At 57.1% G+C, this 12,881-nt stretch overlaps 1 protein-coding gene across 6 annotated transcripts in view; it reads right to left on the minus strand.

Annotated features, from left to right (window-relative positions):
• CACNA1I (calcium voltage-gated channel subunit alpha1 I) overlaps window positions 1-12,881 on the minus strand; it is a 132,766-nt gene that overhangs the window by 55,954 nt on the left and 63,931 nt on the right. The window lies entirely within an intron of this gene.

Below are 12,881 nucleotides of genomic sequence, written 5' to 3' on the forward strand. Positions count from 1 at the left end.
TCCCAGCGGCCTGGGACTGAGGCTGGTTCACCTTAGTATGCCCAGCACCTGCACAGAGTGGTCGTAGTACGTGCCCAGTGAATGTGTCCTGAATACCCTTTGTCTCTGGGACAGTCACTGTTCCCCTTGACCATATCAGGACACAGCGGTACCAGCCAGAACTACCACTCCCACTGCATGATGGAACCAGGCAGAGCTCCCAGAGCCATCTTCAGAAGAGCCAAGGACCTGCTGAAGGCCCTTACAGAGAAGGCCCACACAGGAGTCTATGGCCCCAAAGAAGGTGAAGAGCTGGTGGGGCACCTTTGAGTACACACCCTCCCCCTAAGATCCTGTAGAGTCCATACTGCCCATCTCTCTAGCTTCACACCTCTCTCAATTTACAGTCTACGCCTTGCAGTGCCAAATTATTTGAAGTTCCCTAAACATACCATGAGATTTCACACCTCCATGCTTTTATCCTTGCTGTTCCCTCTTCCTAGAACACCCTTGCTCCTCTCTTCTGCCTGGCAAATCCCTATTCAGCCATCACAGCCCTGTGAAAGCTCTTTCTGTGAAGGCTTCCAGACTCTTACATCATCCCAGGTAGAGTTTGTCCTTCTCTCTTCTGCTCTGGGCAATCTCAGCACCTCTGACCTAGCCTAGGCTGCCACGTACAGTTGTGCAGGTTGTATACTGCACAACCTAGGAGGTTCCATCCATATCAATATCTTGTCTTATTCTAGCCCTAATGTATAGTTGTCTGTTTACTTTCCTATCTCTTCCACTAGGCTATAAGGTTCTGGGGGCAGGGCCCTTGTCTAAGTCACCTCAGTATTCCCAGAACCCAGTAGGTCCTGGCCAAGAAGACAGGCTCACCTAACATTTGTTCAATGACTACTCATGAATGAATGATGTGATAAGTCATAGGGAGGGAGTGGAAGATTGGAGAGAGGAAGATGGAAGGATGGTGACAATTAGAACAGTGGCCCTGTCCAAATGGTTGTGTATGCTAGGGGTAAGCCTGAGGTGGTTATTAATGAGGATAATTATTTGGAATTTGCATCACAAACTCTGTGTGCAGTGATTTCCAATCAATAATTAATGCCCACCCCATCTTCCCTCTCCACAAAACTAGGTCGGCCTCCTCTCAGGAAAGACAGTGGAGCTTGCCTGCAGGCTGCTTCACCCCACCGAGAGCAGGCCAGGGTGAGGGCTCAGTCCCCCACCACCCTACACCCCCAAGGAGGGGAGCAAGGCGTGTATAGCAGAGGGAAGGGAGAAATAGAATGGGTGCCCTCGTAATCCATCCAAATGGATCCCCTGACTCAAGTAGGCCAACTGCAGGCCTTTCTGGTGCCCCATCATTCATTCATTTATTCATTCACGAAACACATAGTAAGTGCCGGCTGCATGCCAGGTATGGCGTTGGGCACATGGGGAATCCAAAGACAAACAAGATCCATTTTTTACCCCCTCCAACCCTCCCCCCCACACACACACAGAGCTCACAGCCTGGCAGCAAGGGGACAGGGAACCGAGTGTTGAGCCAAAGGACTGTGTCTGGGGAGCGGGGCCGCTCCGGGCACATTTGCTGAGCTGGACTCCAGGATGCGAAGCCTTGGCCAGCAGAGGGACTGGCATGGGCAAAGGCACTATTCCTGAAGGCGGTTGCAGGGGGCTCTGAGGAGTGTGGGGCTCTGTGCTGGGTGGCTGGGCAAGGAGGTCTGCTGGCATATTTCTAAGCAGGCAGAGCCCTTGATCAGCTCTGAGCTCCACAAAAGAATGGGCAAGCCTCGAGGCCAGGACAGGTGCAGGAGGCAAGCACAGAGGGCCGGTAGCAGCTGGAGAGGAGGCTGGATGAGAAGGGCCTGGAGAAGGCGGCTCCGCACAGTCCCAGCCTGGCTGCTTCACTCCCGCTCCTGCTTCTCCCTCGGGCCGGCCTTTGTTGCTCAATTAATTACATCTCCCTTGTTCTCTGGGATATTAAAATTCCAAAAGGCTCCTGCAAACCTATCCGGCTGGCTTCCCTGAATGGCAGCCCCGTCCCTCCTCCCCGACCCGCCTCACTCTGCCCAGCTGGGCCCCCGCATACTTCACAGCCCTCCCTGGGGCCCAGGGAGTCCCAGGGCCACAGAGCCCTGGCATAATTAGCTAATTAAGGACTTGGAACTACTTTATCCCTTCCTTGCCAGGGAAAAGGGGCCACAGGATTAGGGAGTCAGGGAGGACCCCAAGAGACCACGGCTAATCTTCCTTTTATGCCCACAGTCAAGTAATTAGCCAAGACAGGTTGGCCGGTTACACTCTGCCCTCAGTGCCTCTGGAGATTGGCATGGGAGGTGGAGGTGGGGAGAGAAGAGAGAAAAGCAGACAGAGGAGAAAGTGAAACCAGGAGTGACAGAAAGAGACAGAGGACAGAAAGGAAGAGCGGAGAGGCTGCCTGCAAGTCACCATCTGCCTCAAACCATCCTTTCTACTTCATCTCCTGCCATACCATCCCCTGGCCAAACCCTCCTCCTCCAGGCAGTCCTCCCTGATTCTCACCCCCAGTTAGTCATGAAGCCCTCCTGCCTCTCATTGCCCCAAGGCTCTCACTCACTCTCAGGATGGGCTTACCTGGTTCTGCGTTCTTAGTGCACATTTTCAGGCCTTCTGCCTGGAGCAAGAGCCAGATGGGCCATGATGGGGATAGGCTACAGGCAGCCCCATGAGTGTGATTGAGGGCCCTGGCTCCCCAGCTAAAAAGGGGAAGAGGACCCTGGAGTCCTCAGGATACTTGATGCAGCCCCCAGCCCAGTAAGCGCCCAGAGCACAGACCCAGGACATGACATCTGGGTCCCAGTCCCAGCAGGGTGGCCTTGAGGCAAAGCTTGCCTTCTCTGGGCCCCAGTGGCCTCACCTACAGAGGGGACAGAGGCTCCTGTCCAGCCAGCCCTTCAGGAATACCACGGGGCCAGGACACCTCTGACGGAAGATTCCCTGAAGTCAGAAGCCTCCAACAGCCCATATACCCCATGGGAAAGTGCAAATCCTTATCCCCCACCTTCCTGGCCCCTGCTCATAGACTCCTCCCCAGTCTGGCCCCACCTCCCTCCATCCTCCCTGCCACACCTGAACCTGCAGCACCAGCCAGACTGGCAGTTCCCAGCATTCCCACTCCCCAGCCCTGCACACACTCTGCCCCCACCCACGACGCCTCCTCCACCCTGCCATAGGATCCCGGGACCGCTGTGCTGCACCCAGCCAGACAGGCCCACTTCCAGTCCTGGAAAGCCCACTTTCAGGGCTGCCTCCGTGCCCTTGCACATGCTCGGAGGGCCATCCCTCGCTCGCCTCCTTTTTGGGGATCTCAGCTGAGCGGTCACCTTGTCTGGTGCCTCTGCCATGAGTTGCCACTGCCCACCCACCCTCCATCATAGCCTGTGCCGGTTCCCGGCTCTGCCTCCTCCTCCCCGCTGGAAACCAGGCATGCTCTGCACCCAAGGCCAAGGCGGCTGCTCTGCGTTCTCCCATCCAGACCAGGACCGAGCACAAAGCAGCCCCTTGAAGGCTGACAGCTTGAATGAGTAAAGGAGCAATGGGCGAGTGAATGGAGCCACTCAGCAAGTACTGAATGAGGGCTGGCTCCGTGCCGGGCACTGTGCTAGGCTCTGGGGATACATTAGTTGTAAAAAACCAAAACGGAGTTCCCTGTCCTCATGAGGCTCACATCCCAGGTAGGGTAGGGGAAAACAGGCAATAAACCACACGGGTGATACATAAGGACACGTCCTCATTCGTTGGGTGAAAAGTGCTACGAAAACAAAAAGGAGAAGGGGGAAAGGGTGGGGCGTTTGGCCTGGGGTCAGGTAAACATTAAATAGGGGGCCAGGAAAGGCAGGATGACGCTGAGCAGAGACAGGGAAGGGGTGGCAGAGTCAGCTGAGGGGCTGTCGCTGTCTGGGGGACAGCCCTCAAGTCAAAGGCAGCCTGGACAAAGGCCTGGAGGCGGGAGGGAGTCAAGCAGTCACAGCCACAGCAAGGAGACCATGAGGCTAGGGGGAAGCCAAGCAGGGATGAGGCTGGGGAAGAGACAGGGCCAGGGGGCTGGAAGACTTGAGCTTCCCCAAAGGGTCATGGGAGCCACCGTAAGGGTATAAGCAGAAGGGAGACGTGATCTGGGGAAGGGGTGAGAGGATTGCTGGGCTGCTGGGCGGACAATGGATCGCAGGGGCCCAGGGCAGAGGAGGGAGAGCGTCAGCCGCACGGCCTGCAGGATCCTGTGCAGACGCCCCTGTGGACAGCGCCCCAAACGGCACACACATCTCTGAAAGGGGGCCGGGCCTGTGGGCTCCACAGCTGTGTGGTCGCTGCCTCCCGGGGGTCTCGCCTGAGACAGACACAGGAGCGCTGAGGGTGGGGCCCAGGAGAGCTGTGGTTCCCTGCTCTGCGCCCTCCCTGTTGAGATGGCCCAGGCCAGACACTGGGCCCTGTCCACCACCCTCACGGCCTGATGATTGGGCCTTCCGTCCCCCTGCTCCTCTCCGTCCTGCCTGGCCCTGCCTGGCCGTCGTACACTCGTCATTGTGATAAACCGGAAGATGGTGGGGCTGGGCCCAGATAATGATGGCAGTGGAGTGGGGAACGTGGTGGATTCTGGAGGTATTCTGGAGGCCAAGCCAAGGGATAGGATGTGGATGTAGGAGGAAGAGGGCAGTTGGGGATGACTCCAAGGTTTGGGGCCTGGAGCCACAGAGAGGCCTTCAGCAGGGGTGGGGCTCCATCTGGAGACATGGAGCTTGGGGTGGCCGGGGTGCATCCCCATGGAGTCGCTTTGCCAGATCTTGGGGTCTGGAGTTCAGGGGAGAGGAGTCTGGCCCAGGAGCGTCATGTGGAGCATCAGGGTGAGGACAGTCTCTAGACAGCGCTGAAAGCTGGGGGCTTGGTGGCGGCAGATGGCAGCGGGCAGGTGGATGGAGCTGCTCACCCTTTTTGGGGACCCCTAGGCTAGAGCCTCTGCTTGAGAGAACCTGGGCAGCAGCCAGGCAGAGGCAGCTCCTTGGTGGCAGTGGGGACACCTGAGAGGAGGTGGCAGGAAGAACAGGAAGCACTTCCTGACAGGCATCACCCCTGGAGGTTTGGGGTGTTCTTGGCAAAGGGGAGCTGTCAGCCCAGATCAGTTCAGCCACTCTGCCAGGCCAGCTCAAGTAGAAATCGCCAGATGCATGCCAGCCTCTGCCAGGGCACAGCCCGTGGCCCAGAAGAGTGGAGTCGGGGCGAGGGGAGCTGAGGCTGTGGCCTGGCCACTGGGGGCCACTCTCCCTGGACTGGCCAGGTCAGTAAAAGGGCTGGGCGGCTGGGAGAGGCCGTCTGCTGCTCCTGCCATTGCCGGCGCCAACTAATCAGGGGCACAGTGGGCATCAGGAGGCCTGGCCAGGCAGCAGACAGCCAGCTTGCCAGGGTCACAGCTGCCAGCCCAAGGCCCAACCAGGGAGGGGCCTGTGGGCTGGTGGAGGGCCTTGGTGCCCACTGCTGAGAAAGGAAGCCAACCTCAGCCAACTAGCAGCTCACTTCCTCCATCCCAGGAGAGGCCTCAGGTCCCTCCCAGAGCTGGCAGCACTCACATCCTCGGGGGCTGGCCTGGCTGTCTCACTGCAGGTCCCCCCACTCGCTGTGCCCCAAACCACTCCTAGGCATCCTTCAAATGTCCTACCACCCCCTCCTCTGGGAAGCCTCCTCCTAGTCCAGGTAGGCGCCCTTTCCCATGGGTCTCTGCCCCCGTCAGATCAGACATCCCACTGGCCTGCAGCTGTCAGCCTTTGGGGAAGGGGCTGTGCCTGATCTTGGCCCCACATCTGTCCAGGGTCTCGCCCAGAGAACCCCAGGTGGATTTTAGTTTGGATGAATGATGGAATCAATCCATGAGTCAGTGAATCCACAGTGGCCCTGTCCTTTGGTCTGGTGTCCTGTCCAGGACACTCCCTCCCTCTGGACTTGTAGAACAGAAGGCAGAACTCGACCTGAGGGAGGGGGAGAGGGAGGGGCTGCCTTCGCCCCGCCCCACCCCCAAGCACTTTCTCCCTGCACGGTCCAGGCTGCTCTTTCCTGTTCCCAAATCCAGCGCTCGCCAGATGCTCTGGCCAGATGTTCTCCCACCCACCCAGCCCCACCTCTTCCAGGAAGGGAGCAGCCCTAGGGAAATCGGCCCCCCCTCATTTCATCTCCCCGTTTCTCTCCCTCCTTCCATCTCTTCCTTCCCCATGGGGGCTGTCAGGCCTTTCTCCCTCAGGATAAAGTGGGAGCCCCTTGTGGGTGCCTAAAACAGGCAGCCCTGAAGTCCAAGGTGTGGCCTGGCGGGGGCTGATAGCCCAGTAGCCTTCCTTCTGCTCTCCCCAAGCCGCGAGTAAACACACGCTCCAGGCGAAAATGCTGACACTTCCACGCCAACTATTTCAAGATGCATCTCTCAGACCTGTCCAACAAATGCCCCCCAAGGCCCTTCCAAGAAGGAATCCTGAGGCCTTCCTCGCCCCTCCTCAGCACGGCTGGCCTGACCATGACCCTGGTTGGGCAGGCACCTGGGCAGGAAAGGGCTTGGCCTAGGGCGCGAGGGTAGGTGCCCGCTGTGCGCCTACCACAGTGCCACCCTGCCTCCTGCCCTGCCTCGTGGCTTCAGCCGGAAAGAGGATCAGCACCATGAGACCTGTGCACCCCAACAGTGAAAGGCGCTCAGAGGTCTGGAGCAGACCAGGCTGAGGGGGGAGATGGAAGGAGAGAGGGCCTCAAGGCGTCACTGCAGCCCACGGGACCTCTCTCCTTTGACCCTGGAAGTGGGCAGGGGTGTTTCCTGATGTCCTGCAGACAGTGGGGATGGGGGTGGGTGTCTGGCGCCTACACGCTAAAAGAATGGAAAGGAGGTACTGAAACAAAGTGAAAAGCTGTAGGGTCACGTGAACATAGGTTCAAACCCTTTCTCTGTCCCCAGCCAGCTGTGTGGTCTTGGGCAGACTAGTCCACCCCTCTGCCTGCTTCCCCATCTAGAAAGTGGGTGTCACAATGCCACTAACTTCCTAAAGCTGTAGTGAAGACGAAATGACACTGCCCATGTAAAGCACTGTGATGAGCTTGTCACAAGCCCTTGACAAACTTTAGCCACTTATCAGGCGGATCTCGAAGTCCAGAGATCAAGACCATCCTGGCCAACATGGTGAAACCCCATCTCTACTAAAAATACAAAAATCAGCTGGGTGTGGTGGCACACGCCTGTAGTCCCAGCTACTCAGGAGGCTGAGGCAGGAGAATCGCTTGAACCCAGGAGGCGGAGGTTGCGGTGAGCCTAGATCACACCACTGCGCTCCAGCCTGGCAACAGAGCAAGACTCCGTCTCAAAGAAAAAAAAAACTTTAGCCACTTATGATTATAATTAACTCCCTAGAAGATGTGAACAACCCTCTCCTTTTCCCGCCACGCAGTCCCCTGCCCACCCACAGGATGCCCAGCCCAGGATGACACCTCCACTCCACCTTTGCACATGCCAATCTATCTGCCAGGCACACCCTCTCCAACCCTCAGCTGATGAGTGTCTTCCAAAACCAGCCCCTGAGAAGACGTCCCTGACACGCTATGTCCACCCTCACTACTCCCAGCACCTTATCTAGCAGCAGCACCTGCCGATCGCGTAGGCACACGAGGCTGTGCACGCAGCTCTCTACACCCACGGTGGCATTTCAGCCTTCCAAACCAGATGGACATCGGTATTATTAACTTCTCTTGAAAGCTGGGGAAATAGAGGCACAGAGAGGCACGTGGCTTACTCAGGGTCCCACAGCCAGTGGGTGGAGGCCCTGGGACCAGAACCTGGCCTGACAGCACAGAGCAAACCTCCAGCTGGTGGTGCAGCCGCGGGGACGGCAGCCTTCCCCACAGCATTGTCAGGGACTGTGAGCTCGGGCTCAGGGCTGCCCCTGAGCTCCCCAGGGTCTACCTCGCCCCTGCGCCACAGCCTGGGTCAAGGAACTATCGCCTGGCTGGCCAGGCCTTGGCAGTGACTGCCCTGGTTTCTTACTGGAGAAAACAGCACTTTTCATATGTAAATTACTCAGGCAGTGTGCTTAGGGAAGCAAGGCAGTGCCTTGAGACAGGTATAGGCTGGGGGTGGGGTGGGTGGGGGCATATTTAGAGATAATTCAGTCCCATCTTGCCAAGGCCCAGAGAGAGGCAGTGACTTAGGAAAGGTCACACAGTGAGGAACCAGAACCGAGACTCCCAACTCATAATTCGGTGCTTCCTTCCTCCCTCCCCAACCCCCTGTCTGCTGTCTTCCTCTCTTTATCCATCAGAGGCTGAGTGGCCTGAACAAGGACCTGCAGGGGTGGGGTGGAGAGACATGTATTTTATACGACTCTGTAAGCAGCACCATGATGTCCATGTCCCCTGCTCATCCTAGACAAAGTTGAGAGCCACACATCGAATCCAGTTTATCCTCCTGCTTCGTTTGTATGAGTAGGGAAACCGAGGCCCAGAGACGCCAAGGGACTTCTCAGGTCACACAGCAGGCATATGGCAGAGCTAAGACCAGAACTTTTATTCCCTGACCCACATTTGCATCTTCCTGGTTGTTCGTGCTGGAGTTTTGCAGCCTTCACTGTATTTTTAAACTGCAGGCAACCAGCCCATTCCTCATGACTTTGCAATTAATAACCCATCACTTGACTGTGCCCATCACCAGCTCTCTAGCTTGCCCTCTGGTGATGAGACTGAAAGCTACGGGCTACTGTGGAAAAGACTGTGTCCCCGCCGGGCACGGTGGCTCATGCTTGTAATCCCAGCACTTTGGGAGACCGAGACGGGTGGATCACAAGGTCAGGAGTTGGAGACCAGCCTGGCCAACACAGTGAAACCCCGTCTCTACTAAAAATACAAAGATTAGCTGGGCATGGTGGTGGGCACCTGTAATCCCAGCTACTCGGGAGACTGAGGCAGGAGAATCTCTTGAACCGGGAGGCAGAGGTTGCAGTGAGCCAAGATCATGCCACTGCACTCCAGCCTGGGTGACAGAGCTAGATGCTGTCTCAAAAAATAAATAAATAAATAAAAAAGACTGTGTCCCAGGGCAGAAGCAGCTGAAACCGTAAGTAGGAGAAATGTCTGCAGGAAAATCATATTTTAAAAAAAATTAAATTAAATTAAAAAACCAGGCAATCTATGAAATCTCTCTAGGAAGCACTTCTAAGAGCCTGATCCACCCCTTCCCCACCTCAAGTCATTCATTCCCTGGTGGCTCTGGGCAGGGGACCTGGCACCTGAGGACAAAGCTGTCTGTCCCGTGAAATGAGGGTTAGACCAATGGACTTTCAGCCCCACGTGCTCCAACAGCCTGTGGCTCCTGTAGAATCGCCTGTGAGTATCTGCAGGGCCCTTCCAGGGCAACACCAGGTGCTGGAGGGCCAGTGTTCCCAGTAACTCCCCAATGCTGGTTCTGAGAGACTTTTCAGGCTGTCTGCTGAGAAGTGGAATCAGGCTTAGCGGCGGGAAGCAGACACTCTCCCAACTCGGCGCTGCTTGCTGCCCAGCGGTGGCCACTAGCAGGAGGAGACCCTGAGGAAAGGCTCGGAGCCCGCTCGGGGCTTCCTCTGTAATTGGAGAGCACGGGGATGTTGGGCGCAGGGTCAATCCCTGCCTTCCCCAGAGGCCAGGGCAGGCTGGTGCTGGGGGGACCGGGAGTGTCTTCCACCTCCGGGGAGCAGCTTAATGAACTCCCCACACAGCAGGAGAGGAACCAGGAGGCAAAGAGGACCTGGAGGGAGAGGCACAGGCGCCCACACACACGTGCAAGGTGCACACACACTCTTCACACACACCCTCACAGGCACACACACACACACTTCGCACACACCCTCACAGGCACGCACACACACACTTCGCACACACCCTCACAGGCACACACACACACACACACTTCACACACACACCCTCACAGGCACACACACACACATTCTTCGCACACACACCCTCACAGGCACACACACACACACTCTTCACACACACCCTCACAGGCACACATGTGCTCTCTACACACACGCTTTTCATACACACACCCTCACAGAGACACACACACTCTTCACACACGCACTCTCACAAACACACCCTCGCAGGCACACACACGCACTTCACACACACACCCTCACAGGCACACACACGCTCTTCACACACACGCACCCTCACACACAGGCACACACACTTTTCACACACAGACACACCCTCACAGACACATCTAACAGACACACACAGGCACCCACATGCTCTTCACACACACACTCACAGATATACACAGACACACACACCCTTCACATACACAGACACACACACACAGACACACCCTCACAGGCACACATGCTCTTCACATACGCACACACAAACACACACGCTCGCAGGTATACACACACCCCCATAGGCACAGACACTCTTCACACACACACCCTCTCACATACCCTTTCACAGGCACACAGCACACACACACGTGCACAGGCAGGCACACACCCTGACAGGCACACCCCTTCATGGACACACACTCAGAGGCACACACACACTCTTGACACATACACACACTTTCAGAGACATACACACCCTCACAGGCACACACCCTCACAGGCACACACTTCACACACACCCTCACAGGCACATACACACCCTCACAGGCACAACCCTTTATGGACGCACACACACTCAGTGGCACACAGACTCTTGACACATACACACCCTTTCACAGACATACACACCCTCACAGGCACACACATTCACGGACACACACACCCCCACAGGTACACACAGGCTCATAGACACACGCATGTTCACAGGCACACATGCTTTCATAACACACACATCCTTACAGCACACCACCCTCACAGGCACGCACCCCTCGCAGGCATACCCCCTCACAGCACGCACACACACTAACAGGCACACACACACTAACAGGCACACACACCCTCACAGGCACACACACATCACAGCACACACACATCACAGCACACACTCTCACAGGCACACACACCCTCACAAGCACACACACATAAGCACACACATGCTCAGGCATGAACATATTCATAGGCATACACACACACCCTCACAGGCAGACAGCACACACACCTTCACAGGCACACACTCTCACATGTACACACCCTCACATGTGCCCATTCACGTGTGCAGGCCTTCACATTTGCTTACATGTGCACACGCATCCTCAGATGCACACATTGTCACATGCCAACACACTCTCCCATGTACTTACATGTGCACAGACACCTCACAGGCACATACTTACCTTGCACACCCTTCATTGCACACACACTTGTGCACACGCATGTCCTCACACGTGTTCTCTGGTGGACACAGCCTCACACCCACACATACCCTCATACAGATGTAGAGAAGCTGGCCTGGCGAGAGCGAGGCCTCTGCCCTGTGTCCGCCTCACTCTCGCCAGGCCTCCGCCCCGTGTCCTGTCCCATGCCCCCGAGCCTGCCTCCAGCCTCAGCGGTCCCATCACAGTGCTGTCCCCTGCTGGGCAGACCCTAGACCTGACAGGAAGTTCAGATCAAGATCACGCACGAACATCCCTTGTGTGTGACCCCCTGCAACGTGCACACACCTCTGGAAGGTGACAGTGCCTGTGGGCTCCGTGGCCTGCAGTGTGACCGTGGCCCCATGGCAGCTGCCTGCTGAGGGCAGCCCCCGCCCTCCCCCAGGACAGAAACAGGCAGCACTGTGGGTGGGAGCCAGGAGCGACGCGGCCACCTGTGCTGGCCTCTGACAGCTGAGGTCCCTCCCGCCCACCCAGGTGCCCACACCAGACACTCAAGGAGGACCTGGACTGGGCCTAGCAGTCCCTCTCCCATCCATTTGCTGCTCTATGTCCCGCCTGCCCCTGCCCAGTACCAGCCATTTGCTCGCACCTGTGCCAGGAGCAGTCCCATGTCCAGCTCACCCCTACTGCCCCCCCCCACCCGCACTCCAGCCAGGGGTGTTTCTAAAGCAACCACATGCTAACCTCTTCCCATGCTCCCACTGCCCTCAGGCACATGGTCCATGCCCAGGCCCTGTCCTCTCCAGCCTCATGCCCCACCCCTTGGTCCATCCAGCCTGCAACCCCCCAGCTCCTGCAGATCCCTCCCCAAGCCCTTTGCACTCCCTAATCCCCGCTACCGCCGCCCAGCCCTCCCCCTCCACCCACTCAATCCCCATTCTCCCCTGGGTCTCAACTCAGACATCCCCTTCTCCCGGAGGCCTCCCGACCTCCAGCCCCATTCTCCCTGCCTCCTCTCATGCCCAGCATAGGAGCATGTATAGCTCTGTGGTCCTGGCACGGGACAGCTCAATACACCTGCTGACTGTGTCCATTTCACACGTCTCTTTGGAGCACCTTCTGTCCGCCAGGCAGAGTTCTGGGTGCTGAGTGTACGGAGGCCACCTTTTGGCTCATTTCCCAGTAAAGGCAGGTGGGGCACGTGGGAGAAAATCACACACTGTTGGGGAAGGTGTGCTGGTTTGGTTTGGTCCTTCCTGAACTGCTGTTTGGTCACACTGAATTGCTGTGTGACCCTGGACTAGCCATGACCCTCTCTGGACCTTAGTTTCCTCATTCGTTAAATGTGGGAAAGATGGTTTTAAACCAGGTGATCTTCAAGGAGCCCTCTGGGATTGGAGGGGATGAGAAGGACAGAGAGAAGCTGGCCCTAAAATGGCCTCTCTCCATGTCCCCTCCCTGCCCCCAAGGGGGTCTCCGCAGGGCAGTGGGAAGGGGCCAGGCTGGTAGAGCTGATCTGCCCCTCCCCCTCCCGCACAGCTTTGGTTCCCACTACTCACTCACCCTACCTCGCCTCCCAACCCCTTCCCCAAGACCCTCACAGTAGCACTGAGGA

Source organism: Nomascus leucogenys, chromosome 7b, assembly GCF_006542625.1.
Source record: "Nomascus leucogenys isolate Asia chromosome 7b, Asia_NLE_v1, whole genome shotgun sequence".
Lineage (NCBI taxonomy): Eukaryota > Metazoa > Chordata > Mammalia > Primates > Hylobatidae > Nomascus > Nomascus leucogenys.